The sequence below is a fragment of the Macaca mulatta genome, chromosome 2 (assembly GCF_049350105.2).
Source record: "Macaca mulatta isolate MMU2019108-1 chromosome 2, T2T-MMU8v2.0, whole genome shotgun sequence".
Lineage (NCBI taxonomy): Eukaryota > Metazoa > Chordata > Mammalia > Primates > Cercopithecidae > Macaca > Macaca mulatta.
The window spans coordinates 1,653,113-1,669,192 of NC_133407.1; the positions used below are offsets into that span (position 1 = coordinate 1,653,113).

Below are 16,080 nucleotides of genomic sequence, written 5' to 3' on the forward strand. Positions count from 1 at the left end.
CACGTGTGCATAATAATAGCTCCTTCCTCATAAGGCTTTCGGAGCTATAAACCACAGTGTGGCTAAAACACCTTGCCCAGGGCCTGGCACGTGGCAAGAGCTTAACCAATGGCCAAGGGTTGGAACTATAAATAAATAATCATGTCAGAGCCCAGTGGGAATCAAACTCAGCTTCCTAAGTCCTCCATGACTTAAACAGGATTGTTCCAGACCATGTGGCAGAGGTTAAGGGGCCTTGACAATGAAGGGAAGAATTCCCAAGCTGTTTCTCCTGTTCCTCCCTCTCTCTGTCCCTGAGGCAGGAGCTGTTTACTCCAAACAGAGTCTCCCACAGATATCCAGCAGGGCTCAGCCTCAGGGTATCCACAGGATTCTGGGGGTGGACATTCTCGGGAGGAGAAACCATCTCAACTAAGACACTTTCCTCTCTCGTCAGCAAAGATACTCCAACTTACATTTTTATTTTCTTAATTAATTAATTTTTTTGAGACAGGTTCTCTTTCTGCCACCTAGACTGGAGTACAGAGGCATGACCACTGCTCTCTGCAACCTCAACCTCCGGGGCTCGAGTGATCCTCTTGCCTCAGCCTCCCAAGTAGCTGGGACTACAGGTGCAATGCCCAGCTAATTTGTTTGTTTCTTTGGGTTTTAGTAGAGATGAGATCTTACCATGTTGCCCAGGCTGGCCCTCTCACCTCAGCCTCACAGAGTGCTGAGATTATAGGCATGAGCTACCATGCTGGGCCAATTTACATTTTTTAATAGGACTTACAAAACTTCCTTGGCCCTAATTCAGGTGCACTGAAACCAGGAACTCTTACTCTGAATAGGTTTAGCTCATGAGATAAGTTCCACCAAATTATTGGCTCATCCGTAAATTGTCTATTTTGAGATGGAGTTTCACTCTTGTTGCCCAGGCTGGAGTGCAATGGCGTGATCTCGGCTCACTGCAACCTCTGCCCCCCAGGTTCAAGCAATTCTCCTGCCTCAGCCTCCCGAGTAACTGGGATTACAGGCACCTGCCACCACGACCAGCTAATTTTTTTGTATTTTCAGTAGAGATGGGGTTTCACCATGTTAGCAAAGCTGGTCTGAAACTCCAGACCTCAGGTGATCCACCTGCCTCGGCCTCCCGAAGTGCTGGGATTACAGCCGCAAGCCACTGCGCTGGCCGGCCTTTCTTTTTTTTTCTTTTCTTTTCTTTTTTTTTTTTTTGAGACGGAATCATTCTCTGTCGTCCAAGCTGGAGAGCAGTGGCACAATCTCGGCTCACTGAAACCTCCGCCTCCAGGGTTCAAGTGATTCTTCTGCCTCAGCCTCCCAAGTTACAGGTGTGCACCACCACACCCAGCTAATTTTTGTATTTTTAGTAGAGATGCGGTTTCACCATATTGGCCAGGCCGGTCTTGAACTCCTGACCTCGTGATCTGTCAACCTCAGTCTCCCAAAGTGCTGGGATTACAGATGTGAGGCACTGTTCCAAATTGTCTATTTTATCATAATTACATTTATGAATGTTAAGATACAAAATACAAAAATAAAAAGGAAGGGACTGAACAACAACAAAAAGAATGATAAGAAGGAAGCTGGATTCCATCAAGCGGGTCCAGGCCAGATGCTGGGGGCTCCAGCGGCCGTTCTCCATGGAAGGACTGAACCCGATGCCCCTCCCTGCTGGGACTGTGGAACCGGGAGGCTTTTCGTAACAGGCCCAGTGCTTGGTGCCCATGGAGGCTGGAGCAAAAAAACCTTCATGGGCTGGGCACGGTGGCTCACGCCTGTAATTCCAGCACCTTGGGAGGCCGAGGCGGGCGGATCACCTAAGGTTAGGAGTTCGAGACCAGCCTGGCTTACATGTGAAACCCCTTCTCTACTAAAAATCCAAAAATTGGCTGGGCGTGGTGGGGTGCATCTGTAATCCCAGCTACTCGGGAGGCTGAGGCAGGAGAATCACGAACCCAGGAGGTGGCCGAGATCACACCACTGCACTCCAGCCCGGGCGACAGAGTGAGACTCTACCTCAAAAATAAAATAAAATTTTAAACCTTCATGGGATGAGCAGAGACAGCCCTGTTCACACTGGAAGTACACCCATTCTTATTGAATTTTGTGTCTTAGGTTTTTACTCCAAAAGCATAATGTTCATGTCCATTTCATTCTAAGACACTTTGAGGATTTGCCTTTTTTTTTTTTTTTTTTTTTTTTTTTTTTGAGACGGAGTCTCGCTGTGTCACCCAGGCTGGAGTGCAGTGGCCGGATCTCAGCTCACTGCAAGCTCCGCCTCCCGGGTTCACGCCATTCTCCAGCCTCAGCCTCCGGAGTAGCTGGGACTACAGGCGCCGCCACCTCGCCCGGCTAGTTTTTTGTATTTTTAGTAGAGACGGGGTTTCACCGTGTTAGCCAGGATGGTCTCGATCTCCTGACCTCGTGATCCGCCCGTCTCGGCCTCCCAAAGTGCTGGGATTACAGGCTTGAGCCGCCGCGCCCGGCGCACTTTGAGGATTTGTTTGTGTCCGGAGTGCTTTGGCCTGGAGGTTTGGTTCTCTCCACAGCACTGCGGGAATGTGCACTGACCGTAGATGAGATCTGGGCTAAGCAGCTCCGACCCGAAGGACACAGGCCACGCAGTCCTAGCACCCCGCAGAGCCAGGGGCCGGGCAGGGGTCCCAGGGATGGGGGCAGACGCCGTATCCACCTTGATCCACCTTGTCCCCCCTCACAGTCAAGGGCGAGAGAGCAGAGCGCAGAAGTGGGGGCCACGCTGGATCCCCCAGCCTGGAGGTTGGCATGGGGCCTCCCCGGGCACTAAGGGAGGCCCAGAGGTGAAAGTCAAGCAAATAGCCTCCCTCTCTTGCCCTCTCCACCCTCAACCCCTTGGCTCTCAGCCCAGGCGGGCGCCCGGTCGGGCTGGACGTGTGCAAGACAGAAGGAACACCCAGGGTGCGCCTCCCAGGCCGACGGCTGACAGGAAGCCAGACCGAAGATCAGGAAGAAGAGACCCGGTTTCCCCAAACCCACATGGGCGACAACTGCAGGCCTTCGGCAGGGAATTTCCCGGAAGGAAGCTGACCCGCAGGATCATGGGCTGGTGTCATGACCACCTTCCTGTGAGCCGCGGCCAACATTCTGCCACTCTGGCAGTCTCTGGGCCACACAAGCATTGCCTTCTAAGCCAAGGGAAGAATTTGCTGTATCAGGAAAATGTATTGCAGCATCATTCTCAGGATGAACATGTCTCTTTACTTTAGATCTTTATTTATCTTTCTGCCAGGTGACCAAAGTAGGACCTGAAGAATTATCCTCATACCCTATCTCAAAAAAAAAAAAGGAAGAAGGTTACTGACTGAGTGGGGTGGCGCACCCCCGTAATCCCAGCCACTCAGGATGCCACGGCAGGAGCACTGCTTGTGTCCAGGAGTTTGAGACCAGCCTGGGCAATATAGCAAGAACACGTCTGTAAAAATAAAAATAAGTTACTAGAGAGAACGAATGAATGGCTCATCCTGTGTTTTGCCGAGGGTTTTTAGATGACCCCAACTTCTCAGAACCTGGCTCTGAAGATCAGTCATCCCCACGGCCAGCCCGTGACCGTCTCCGCAGTGGGGTGAGCTGGCCTTTGGGTGGCTTTTGGGGAAACTGCCTTTAGCTCTACACGCCACAGGGATTTGTAGAAGCAGCTCCCAAGCAAAACCCAAGAGCAAAACTTGAGGCTCCACGGAAGACGCACCAACTCCCTGTTCCAGGTAAACTGAAGGCCAGGCCAGGGTCTCCCATGTCCCCCTACCCTTCAGACCCACAGGGAAGACAGGGCCATGGAAGTGGCATCCAGACATCGAGTCCTGGGGAAGGCAGGAGTCCGGGTGGCCCCATCTCTCCAGCAGGCAGGAGGGCCGTTGGGGTCCCGGCTGCAAAGAGGCCAAGGCCACTCTACTTGGAGACACCTTTAGTGCTCATTTCCGCAGCCTCGTCCAGTGCTCCTCCATCTTCAGTGTGTGCCTGAGTCCCCTTGGAATCTCGTTAAAATGCAGAGTCTGCCTCAGTAGTTTTGGGGTGGGGCCTCCCTGTGTCCCAGTCAACAGTTAGGGCCACCATACTTAGTAGCAAGCCATCTACTCATAGGTAAGTGGTCCGTGACTGAGGAGGACCCGTCAGGCCGGATGCCGCTGGGATATTTCTCCCCATCGAGATTCATGGAACAAATAATGATAGCTAACACCAAGAAAGCACAACCGCCGCTCTACACCCTTCACACGAACTCATTTAATCTTCAAATCCGCCCTAGGAACAGGTGGCTAATATTATCCTATTTACAGATGAGGAAACTAAGCACAGAGAGGTCGGGAGACTCACCTAGGCTGGTGAGTAGCAAGCTGGGATTTGAACCCAGGCCGTCTGGCTCTGGGGTTGTGGGTCTTGACAGATCCCGGCACTTCTGTACATTGGGACTGTATGATGTGAGCGATTGCACAAGACTCTGAGGATGGAGTGTGTTGTCTCGGCCGGGCTGAGACAAACATGTCTGTGATCTATTATCTGACTCTTTTCAAACCATGATGAGCTCTCCAAAGTTTGTTTCAAAACACTGTAAGCCTTCCCCCTCACCAGGCTTGGCCCAGAAAATACCTTTTATCGTCAAACGACTTCAAAGCTTGTTTGTATTTTAATAGAAGCTTAGTTTCTTAGGAATTCTGAAACAGTGTTTAAAATAATCAGTATGGGCTTCATGATTTTTATCTTGAACTTCCTCACTCTGGGGGACAGGCCGCATTCATGTGCTTCAAACATCTTGTCTCGTTTGTGGGGAAATGGGGCCGTGTTAACCTCTGGTTTGTTCTGTTTGATCCACGGCCATGTGTGGTCATGGGAGGAACTCATGGTAGTGGGGGCTGATCGCTGGTTCAAGGATCAGAATAAGAAGGTTCCAGTCCTGCTCTGTCCCCAGTTAGCTGTGCGGCCTGATCGGCTCATAGCCCTTCTCGGGGCCTCAGTTTCCCCATCTGTACCATGAAAGGTCTGGCGAGAAGCTCCGAAGTGCTGGACGTGCCGCATTCTTTCTGAGGGGGTCTCGATCTTTGTCAGGGTTTCCCCAACAGCTGCCGATTTTCTGCATGATTTTCATGCCGAAGGGTGACTGGTTCCAGCAACGCAGGGAGTGCCCAGTGAAGACCCAAAGAAGGTGAGGAATTCATGGACGAACAAGTGTTGACAGAGATTCGGGCTTCCTCTCGGTGGTTCTGGGTCCCTTCAACTTGTTCCCAGCACTCACCTTTCCTCCTGTGGCCCAAGCACCTTGATATTTCATAACCTGCTTGACTTCTTCCAGTTACGACTTCTACCCCTTGCTAGATTCCCTCGCCGTCTCCCTGCTGCCCCCCACCGAGTCCACACTCCTTACCAGGCTGGCAAACTCCCCGTGTTCTGCGGACCTCCCCAGCGGCCTCCTCGGCCCCCAGCCTCTAACTGCAGTTTCCTTCTTGCCCCGGGCTTCCCTGTGAGCCGGCCCACTGCTTCGGGTGCCTGTCCTCCTTTGCTTGACCAGTAAACTCTGACTCATCCTTCAAGACCCTCCTTGTGAAACCACCTTTGCAAAAAGCATAACAGAAAATTACGACAGTGAGTAAGATCAGACCCAGCTGACTCATCTTGCTTCTAACCTCGAAACCGTCTTTGTTCGTTCCTGGGCACAGGCTGAGCTCTCTTTGGGAAGGGATTTAGTGTATCGTTTATATGAGAGCCCTTCCTAGAAGGCTAAACTGTTCTCACAAAACAAATGAAAGGCCACCAGCCACCAAGTCAGATGAGAGCGGCTGGAATGCTAAATATTCCCAGCCATTGTTCCGGAGGCCCTGAGAGTTGCAGCTTCCCCAGTGAGTCTTGAGGGTAACTTCACTACTGGGAACCGAAGATTGGCCTTTGGAGATGTCGTCTCAGGTTTTTGCGTTTCTAACAACCAGATAGCACTGTGTAGACCTGCCAGCCGGTTCTGTGGCCCCCATCCAGGAACTGACTCAGCAGAAGTGAATAGTTTCTGCTTTTTTTTTTTTTTTTTTTTGAGACAGAGTCTCCCTCTGTCCCCCAGGCTGGAGTGAGTGGCGCCATCTCGGCTCACTGCAAGCTCCGCCTCCCAGGTTCACGCCATTCTCCTGCCTCAGCCTCCTGAGTAGCTGGGACTACAGGCGCCCACCCCACTACGGATAACAGAAGGGAAAGGTCCTAGGTCCTTGAAGAACTAACCCTAATGGGGCCACTGCCAGGTGGCCGAGAGAGGATTATTATTCTTTTTTAAGATGGAGTCTCGCTCTGTCGCCTAGGCTGGAGTGCAGCGGTGCGATCTCGGCTCACTGCAACCTGCACCTCCCGGGTTCAAGTGATTCTCCTGCCTCAGCCTCCCGACTAGCTGGGACCACAGGCACGCACCACCACACCCGGCTAATTTTTGTATTTTTAGTAGAGATGGGGTTTCAACTTTTTGAGCAGGCTGGTCTCGAACTCCTGACCTCAGGTGACCCACCTGCCTCGGCCTCCCAAAGTGCTGGGATTACAGGTGTGAGCCACCGCGCCCGGCCCTGAGACGTAATTAAATGTCTCTGTTGCTTAGGCCACGGTTAGTGAGGCAATCTGTTACTTGCAGCTGAACACATCCAAACGAATAAAATGGTGGATCGGCAATCACAGTGCTCAGCACCAGATACAGTGGAAACGCGAATGATGGATGACTTGTTTCACCACGATGGACCATAAAAGGCTCCTTGGAAAACCCTCTCCACGTGTGACTGCCAAGGGGTTCACCTTGCCCACTGTCTGGCACTCCTGGCAACCAGACAGTGGCTGCAGCCTCAAGCATCACATCCTCACAGCTCAGCATCCAAGAAGGAAGAAAGGCGGTGGGGGAAAGCACCTTTTATTCATGAGTGTATCTTTTTTCAGACGGAAAATCCTTACCGTGAAGCACCCAGCAGGGATTTCCTTATATACGATGAATTGGCCAAGTCATGGGCTCCACCATCCAGGACTAACAATTGACAAGGGGAAGAGGATTGCAGGATTAATTTCGGCCAGTCATGGATCATCCCCTGTGGCTAGGTACATTCAGGCTTCTGTGGTCAAGAAATAAGAGAAATGAACTTTGGGTAGTTGATTCGGCTCAACAGCATTGGCATAAGCTAAGAATTTGCTAGAAACGCAGAATTTCAGGCCCCACCTTGCACCCAGTGAATCAGAATCTGCGTTTCAACAAGATCCTCCAGGCGAGTCTTGCGCAGCCACAGTCTGAGAAGTGCTGTGATTACCCGAGTCAAATTTTACGTGCTAGTGCTTTTGTTGTTGTTGTTGTTGTCGAGGCAGAGTCTCACTCTGGTCACCCAGGCTGGAGTGCAGTGGTCCCTATAGGGAGAAGGGATTATGTCTTATTGATCTGTATAGGGAGAGGGATTATGTCTTATCGATCTGTATAGGGAGAGGGATTATGTCTTATCGATCTGTATAGGGAGCTTGGCATAACGGGTTCTCCACAAAGTTGCTTAAATAGATGAGGAATGACTTTCTGAGTGTGGACTCCTGTACCTGCTCTTGGCCTCTTTTCCTACCTTTGGCATCTATCCCTGCACTTTATTGTTTTAAATCAATCTATTTATTTATTTATTTATTTATTTATTTATTTATTTATTTATTTTTGAGACGGAATTTTACTCTTGTTGCCCAGGCTGGAGTGCAATGGCGCAATCTTGGCTCGCCACAACCTCCGCCTCCCAGGTTCAAGCGATTCTCCTGCCTCAGCCTCCCGAGTAGCTGGGATCACAGGCATGCACCACCATGCCCAGCTAATTTTTTTGTATTTTTAGTACAGATGGAGTTTCCCCATGTTGGTCAGGCTGGTCTCGAACTCCCAACCTCAGGTGATTCACCTGCCTCGGCCTCCCAAAGTGCTGGGATTACAGGCGTGAGCCACCGCCCCTGGCTGATTTTTTGTATTATTAGTAGATATGGGGTTTCTTCATGTTGGTCAGGCTGGTCTTGAACTCCTGACCTCCAGGTGATCCACCCGCCTTGGCCTCCCAAAGTGCTAGGATTACAGGCGTAAGCCACTGTGCCCAGCCTATTTATTGTATTGTATTGTATTTATTTTATTTTTGTTTTTATTTTGAGATGGGGTCTCACTCTTTCACCCAGGCTGGAGTGCAGGGGTGTGATCACAGCTCACTGCAGCCTCAACCTCCTGGGCTCAAGCGTTCCTCCTACCTCAGCCTCCAGAGTAGCTAGGACCACAGGTGTGAGCAAACCACACCCAGCTAATTATTTATTTTTAAAATCTTTCAATGTTTTTGTAGAGGTGGGGTCTCATTTTCTTGCCCAGGCTCCTCTCAAACTCTTGGGCTCAAGTGATTCTCCCTCCTTGGCCTCTCAAAGTGCTGGGATTATGGTGTGAGCCTCTGCACCCAGCCTCTCAAAGTGCTGGGATTATGGTGTGAGCTGCTGCACCTGGCCTATCTCTGCACTTTATTAGAGGTGCCAATTTTCTTTCTTTCTTTTTTTCTTTTTTTTCAAATGGAGTCTCACTCTGTTGCCCAGGCTGGAGTGCAGTGGCGTGGTCTCGGCTCACCACAACCTCCGCCTCCCAGGTTCAAGTGATTCTCCTGCCTCAGCCTCCCGAGTAGCTGGAACTACAGGCGCCCACCACCACGCTGGGCTAATTTTTGTATTTTTACTAGAGTCAGGGTTTCACCATGTTGGCCAGGCTTGTCTTGAACTCCTGACCTCGTGATCGGCCCGCCTCAGCCTCCCAAACTGCTGGGATGACAGGTGTGAGTCTCCACGCCCGGCCCAGATGCTCCAATTTTCACTTCTTGACCTGACCAGGCACCTTAAAATGTCCACACTCAAAACCTGACTCTCAAGTGCTTGAAGCCAAAGACATCTTTGTCCTTGGAAAACAAAATTCCTCCCACAGTCTGCAGTCATGAAAGCTTCTGGCGGTGTGGACGTGTACTCACTTTGACAGTCCTGCTGTATGTGTAGCTTTTGTTGTGAGCCGCCTCAAATGCTTTTTTGGAAGTAGGTGTGGTATAAATAATAAATAAATGAGTGAATATCTGGAAGTGTGGCTGTTTTTATTTAATCATGGGAGAATGTGGTTACCTCTGCGATAAGTCCCTCTGGCCAAGAGTAAACAGGATGGCCCGGCCCCTGTCTAGAATCTAAAAGCTGCAGGCTGATACAGAGGACGGGTGGGGTAGGGGCTGGTTTGGGACTCGGCCTTCCTTTTTGGTGCAGCTTGCTGGTTGCGTAGTAGATGAGTTTCAGAGAGAAAAAGGTCTGAGGCCTCATCACTGCCATCAGAGCAACTGTCTGTGTGATGAAAGGATCCCTCTGCCTGGGCCTCAGTTTCTCCAAGTGCATAACAAGGAATTCGGGTTAGATTGCCTCAAAAGGCCCTTTCAACTTGGCTGGTGTGTGTGTTTTGGGGGAGAGGGTCTGTGAGGTGCTTCCCAAAGTGAGGGTGGGGCTGTCCATGTAGGGCAGAGGGGACAGGTAATGGCACCCTGACCACTTTCCTTCTCAACCACCTGCGGCCGTGGGCCTCTCACAGGAGCTGGGAAGGAGCTGAGGGGAGGGCTCACTGGCCCCCCTGCTGTAGAAGGATGTGGTTCCCATTCTTGAGGCTGTTCTCTCCAGGGCAGGAGGCTCAGCAACAGAGAGACCCTGGCCCCTGCTCTGTGCTTTTGGCTCGGGGGACTGTCCCCTCCATGCTCCAAGTAGATTCAGTGGCCAGCCTCTTCCCCACCCGGCCCCAACCAGGACAGAGCAGGCAGGGAGGGAGGAAAAGGGTGCCAAAGTGGGGTGCTTGGGGCACAGACAACCCTCAGGTGCCTGGGGGATCTGAGGGGATCCTAAGTGATGAGACAGCAGCAGGGGGGGCCCTCCACAGTGCCCTGGTGGAGGAGAACAGGGGCTCACATTTGCTCGGCTGCCCAGGCTGCAGTGCAGTGGTATGACCACGGCTCCCTGCGGCCTCCATCTCCCAGACTCAAGTGATCCTCTAGCCTCAGCCTCCTGAGTAGCTGGGACTACAGACATGTGCCAAGATGCTGGTTAATTTTTATTTTAAATGGAGATGGGGTCTTGCTATCTTGCCCAGGCTGGTCTCAAACTCCTGGACTCCAGCGATTCCCCAACCTCAGCTTCCCAAAGTGCTGGGATTGCAGGCGTGAGCCCCACACCCGCAGCATTGCTGGCTTTGAAAATGAAGACGGGAGCAACAAGCCAAGGGATGCAGGTGACTGACTGCCTGTAATTAGCGCTGTGGGTCAGGCCTGACTGCCTGTAATTAGCGCAGTGGGTCATGCCTGACTGCCTGTTCTCCCTGTCCTCTGCGGCCCTCTTGGCTTCTGTATCACCGTCACGCGTAGCAGGGCCAGGCTTGCTGAACTGAACCAAAGCAAGAAGAGGAGGGAAGGGCTGTGAGAAGCGTCCATGATGAGGCTCTGTGTCCTCACCTCCCAGGCCTGGCCTTGCCTCGCCTCACCTGGGGCAGCAGCTTGACATGTGGGCTTTCAGGACTAAGCCTGAAGATCAGCCAGAGGGAAGCTCCTCAAAGATCAGCCAGAGGGAAGCTCCTCACCCCTCTGACCCAGCCTTTCCTTCCCCGAGGCTTTGTGGCCACAGTCCTGGAAGACAGAGACGGGCTTTGTGGCCACAGTCCTGGAAGACAGAGACGCACTTTGGACTAGCCTCCAGGAGTCAGGCCCTTCACTTCTTTCTTTCTTTTTTTTCCACCTAAATTTATTTTATTAAAATAACATAAAATTGAGGGACCATCAGATAACTGTATTTTGTCAGGTGCAATAAAAACAAAATTAAAACCCAAATCATCAAGAAAACTTGTATTCCTGGCTTCCTTGTATACACAAGATGTGACTAGAGAAACAAGGCTGGCCCTGCGGCCCCGCCCCATAGGGGCCGCTCCTGGAAGACAACGTTCAGCATGACGGAAGACTGCTCCCTGAGAGGGCCGAGACGGGGACTGGCTGACGGAAGACTGCTCCCTGAGAGGGCCGAGACGGGGACTGGCTGGGGGCCTCGCCTGGAAAACCATCCCAATGCACTGGACACCTCAGAAGCTGTGAAAGGAGGACGCGTCCCCTAAGAAAAGTCCCATAGTACCAAAGCAGGCTCCTTCGGGCGGCCAGAGCCTCGGCAGTCCTGGGCTGTTTGGTGCCTTATGTGCAAAACGTCTGGCGCTGCACGACTCTCTGAAGAAAGTCTCGCCTGTGACATGCATTCCTCCAGAAGCTGATTTCCAAAATCCCATGTGTCTCCACATCAGGGCTGGGCTGCCCGCTACCTTACTTCCTCAAAATACTCATGGAGCCAACGGCTGGGCTGGGCCCTGCGTTTTGTACCACCATCAACATCCACTTGCGCATCTAGAGAAGGCTGGGCCTTGAGCACGGGGGACGTGGGGAAGGAGCAGGACGCACCAGCACTGCAAATGGCTTCCTTCTCCCAGGGCCCAAAGGAATAGAAAAGAAGGCACCATGAAGTTGAGGCCCTGTGAGCAGTCTAGAAGGTCCTTAGCAGCAGCTTCTCTGAAAACATGTGTTCTGCCTCCGGAGAAAGGGAGCAGAAAGGTGGTGCCCGCTGGCTTCTCTTCCTCCCCTGGCAGCCTGAGGGCAGGTGCAAAGTCAACCAGAAGACAGGCAGCCTCGGGGACGTGCTCAGCGTGCAGGCATCGACATCCTCGGTGTGGGCTGCCCGGGGACGTGGTCAACGTGCAGGCATCGACCTCCTCGGTGTGGGCTGCCCGGGGACGTGGTCAGCGTGCAGGCATCGATATCCTCAGTGTGGGCTGCCCGGGGACGTGCTCAGCGTGCAGGCATCGATATCCTCGGTGTGGGCTGCCCGGGGACGTGCTCAGCGTGCAGGCATCGATATCCTCGGTGTGGGCTGCCCGGGGACGTGCTCAGCGTGCAGGCATCGACATCCTCGGTGTGGGCTGCCCGGGGACGTGGTCAACGTGCAGCATCGACATCCTCGGTGTGGGCTGCCCGGGGACGTGGTCAGCGTGCAGGCATCGACATCCTCGGTGTGGGCTGCCCGGGGACGTGGTCAGCGTGCAGGCATCGACATCCTCGGTGTGGGCTGCCCGGGGACGTGGTCAGCGTGCAGGCATTGATATCCTCCGTGTGGGCTGCCCGGGGACGTGGTCAGCGTGCAGCATCGATATCCTCGGTGTGGGCTGCCCGGGGATGTGCTCAGCGTGCAGGCATCGATATCCTCGGTGTGGGCTGCCCGGGGACGTGGTCAGCGTGCAGGCATCGACATCCTCGGTGTGGGCTGCCCGGGGACGTGGTCAGCGTGCAGCATTGACATCCTCGGTGTGGGCTGCCCGGGGATGTGCTCAGCGTGCAGGCATTGATATCCTCAGTGTGGGCTGCCCGATGCAAGGGCGGCTCGGAAGCGCTCCGGCTGATCTTCAGCAGAGAGTGTTGGAGCAGCTCAATGGAAGACAGGATCTGGGGAAAAGAGGCCTCTCTTCCTTTACTTTCTTCACACAGTCAGTGACCAGCCTCGTCATCGCTTTGGGGCAGTTCTTACGTAGCTTACTAAGATCTGGGGAGGCATCCCTCGGCCCACCACGAAGATGATCTGATCTCGGTTGTTGGTGTGAGAGTGAGGAAGCTCCCCCGTCATCAGCTCATACGACACGATGCCATAGGCGTGGACATCCGACTGGAAACTGAATGGGTTGTTATCCTGCGTTCGGGTCACCCCTGGGACCATCCACAGGACAGAGCAGCAGGTTGTTCAACCTGCTGAGAACCACCCCAGCGTGACTTTACTGTTGCCAAACCAAAATCTCCAGTTTTCACCGTTAGGCCTTCATGGGGAAATGTATTGTTGGATTTCATGTCTCTGTGGATGATGTTCTTTGCATGCAAATAGTCCATTCCCTGAGCCGTCTGCCGGGCAGTGTCCATTAGCTGGAACATCTGAAACTTGGTCTCCTGGACACGCAGGTGTTTGTAGAGGCTGCTGCCCTCGCACCACTGGGTCACAATTGCCAGGTTGTCCTTTGTCACGTACCCCATGAAAAGCAGAATGTTCACACGCCGTGTTTTGCGCAGAACAGCCACCTCATTCCTGAAGGCCTGGAATTGCTCTGGGGTTGGGTTGACAACCTTTAGGATCTTTACTGCAACGTCTCCGTGCATGTGCCCTTATAAACAGTTCCAAAAGAGCCTGACCCAGTCCGAGTGGACGGCATCACTTCACTGCCTTCTGTTTCCCAGTAAGAGCTTGAGTCTCTCTGTCCACGAGGCCTAATTTTGTTTTTCGCCTGGGTCCCGGATACTGGTGCCCGCTCTCTCTGTGCTGGCACGGGTGTTTCCGGCTGTGACCAGCCTGTTGGGCTCAGATTGTTGGGGCTACTGGACAGGGCTGAAGGTGAGGCTGACTCGCTGTGACTTCGAATTGCATCCTCAATCATCCTGCTGTCCACAGGCAGGGTGGTGCTGACCATGTGGACGTTAGGTGTGGACGTCAACCCATGTGGACATTAGTGTGGACGTCAACCTCGGCCTCTGGGAGAGGGAACCTTCAGATGAGGGGCTGGAGGTGTTAAAGGTGAAGGCATGAGGTGTAGAATACCTGTGCTGAGAACTAACAGGCATCCTGGAAACAGACGCTCACATATGACGCATAGTCAAAGAAGGTAGCACTGGGACTCCACTATCACCAATAGTGGAATTTGGAAGCAATAGGAGTTGTCCGATATTACTCCAGTCCACACACATAGTAGGTACTTTGGTGCTACAGTGCTCATGAAATCTGTAGCCACGAGTCTGACACCGAAATCCATTGAGCAGGAATTTCTGACAGATGTCACAGAAGGTGAGCTTCAGGAACGTCGTCCGAGCACAGCTGTGTGTTGTCAGCGGAACACGATCCAGGAAATCTACTTGAAGTTCTTCTCCAATCAAAGAGGCAGCATCAGTATTCCAATCTAAGCTGCTTTTTGACCTTCGTGTTGGTGGAGAAGTCTGAACACTGCACAGCGCTCTGGTTGCAGGCCCCTCACCTCCAGGGCTTTCATAAGGCAGTCGTGCAAGCTCATTCCATTTCGCACATGGACCACTGTTCTTTCCTTGTTTGGCAAGAAAACACAGGTAGTGTTGCTTGCCTTAGAAGGATCTGTGCGTTTGCCATCATTTGATGCCCGGTGCTGATCCCGAACTGCTGAACTATGGCAGGAGAGATGCAGCTGGAGCCATCAAACACGGCATCTTTGAATCCAAAACCACGGCTGATCGTCTTCCAGGCTCCCTGTATGTGCTCCACTGATGCAGCTTAAACAATTCTTCACACTAGTCCTGTCCTCGGCGCGGGTGAGGCAGGGGAGGCAGTCACGTTCGGCGTCCCCAGCCCGGGGAACAGACCCCGAGCAGCCCCCGCGTCGGAGCACACGCCTCAGGGCACGCACCCCAAAGCCCGGGAGCCGACCCTTTTCGGGGCCCAAGGAAAGCAGCAGAAAACCCTCCCTGCCTCACAGCCGTTCTCCTCTTACTCCCCCCATCTAGGATGGCGGCCCAAGCGCCCGCGATTCTTTTTTCTCTTTGAGAGAGGATCTCACTATGTTACCCTGGCTGGCGTTGAACTCTGGGCTCAAGAGATCCTCCCACTCAGCCTCTTGAAGAGCTGGGGCAACAGGTGCCCACGACCACACCAGCTCCCACACCAGCTCCCACACCAGCTCCCACACCAGCATCCACACCAGCTCCCACCACACCAGCTCCCACACCAGCATCACACCAGCACCACACCAGCTCCCACACCAGCTCCACACCAGCACCACAACAGCTCCCACACCAGCATCACACCAGCTCCACACCAGCACCACAACAGCTCCCACACCAGCATCACACCAGCTCCACACCAGCACCACAACAGCTCCCACACCAGCATCACACCAGCTCCCATACCAGCTCCCACACCAGCACCCACACCAGCTCCCACACCAGCTCCCACACCAGCATCACACCAGCTCCCACACCAGCTCCCACACCAGCATCACACCAGCTCCCACACCAGCTCCCACACCAGCTCCACACTAGCTCCCACACCAGCTCCACACCAGCTCCCACACCAGCATCACACCAGCAACCACACCAGCTCCCACACCAGCACTCACACCAGCTCCCACACCAGCTCCCACACCAGCACTCACACCAGCTCCCACACCAGCTCCCACACCAGCATCCACACCAGCATCACACCAGCTCCCACACCAGCACCACACCAGCATCACACCAGCATCACACCAGCTCCCACACCAGCATCACACCAGCTCCCACACTAGCTCCCACACCAGCATCACACCAGCTCCCACACCAGCACCACACCAGCATCACACCAGCATCACACCAGCACCACACCAGCTCCCACACCAGCATCACACCAGCTCCCACACTAGCTCCCACACCAGCTCCACACCAGCTCCCACACCAGCATCACACCAGCAACCACACCAGCTCCCACACCAGCACTCACACCAGCACTCACACCAGCTCCCACACCAGCTCCCACACCAGCACCACACCAGCATCACACCAGCATCACACCAGCATCACACCAGCTCCCACACCAGCATCACACCAGCTCCCACACCAGCTCCCACACCAGCTCCACACCAGCTCCCACACCAGCATCACACCAGCAACCACACCAGCTCCCACACCAGCACTCACACCAGCTCCCACACCAGCTCCCACACCAGCACTCACACCAGCTCCCACACCAGCTCCCACACCAGCATCACACCAGCATCACACCAGCACCCACACCAGCTCCCACACCAGCACTCACACCAGCACTCACACCAGCTCCCACACCAGCTCCCACACCAGCATCACACCAGCTCCCACACCAGCACCACACCAGCATCACACCAGCATCACACCAGCATCACACCAGCTCCCACACCAGCATCACACCAGCTCCCACACCAGCTCCCACACCAGCATCACACCAGCACCACACCAGCATCACACCAGCACCACACCAGCATCACACCAGCATCACACC

At 53.6% G+C, this 16,080-nt stretch overlaps 1 pseudogene; it reads right to left on the reverse strand.

Moving 5' to 3' along the window:
• Positions 1-12,236: 12,236 nt before the first annotated feature.
• LOC106996689 (RAF proto-oncogene serine/threonine-protein kinase-like) lies at positions 12,237-14,601 on the reverse strand (annotated as a pseudogene).
• Positions 14,602-16,080: the final 1,479 nt, after the last annotated feature.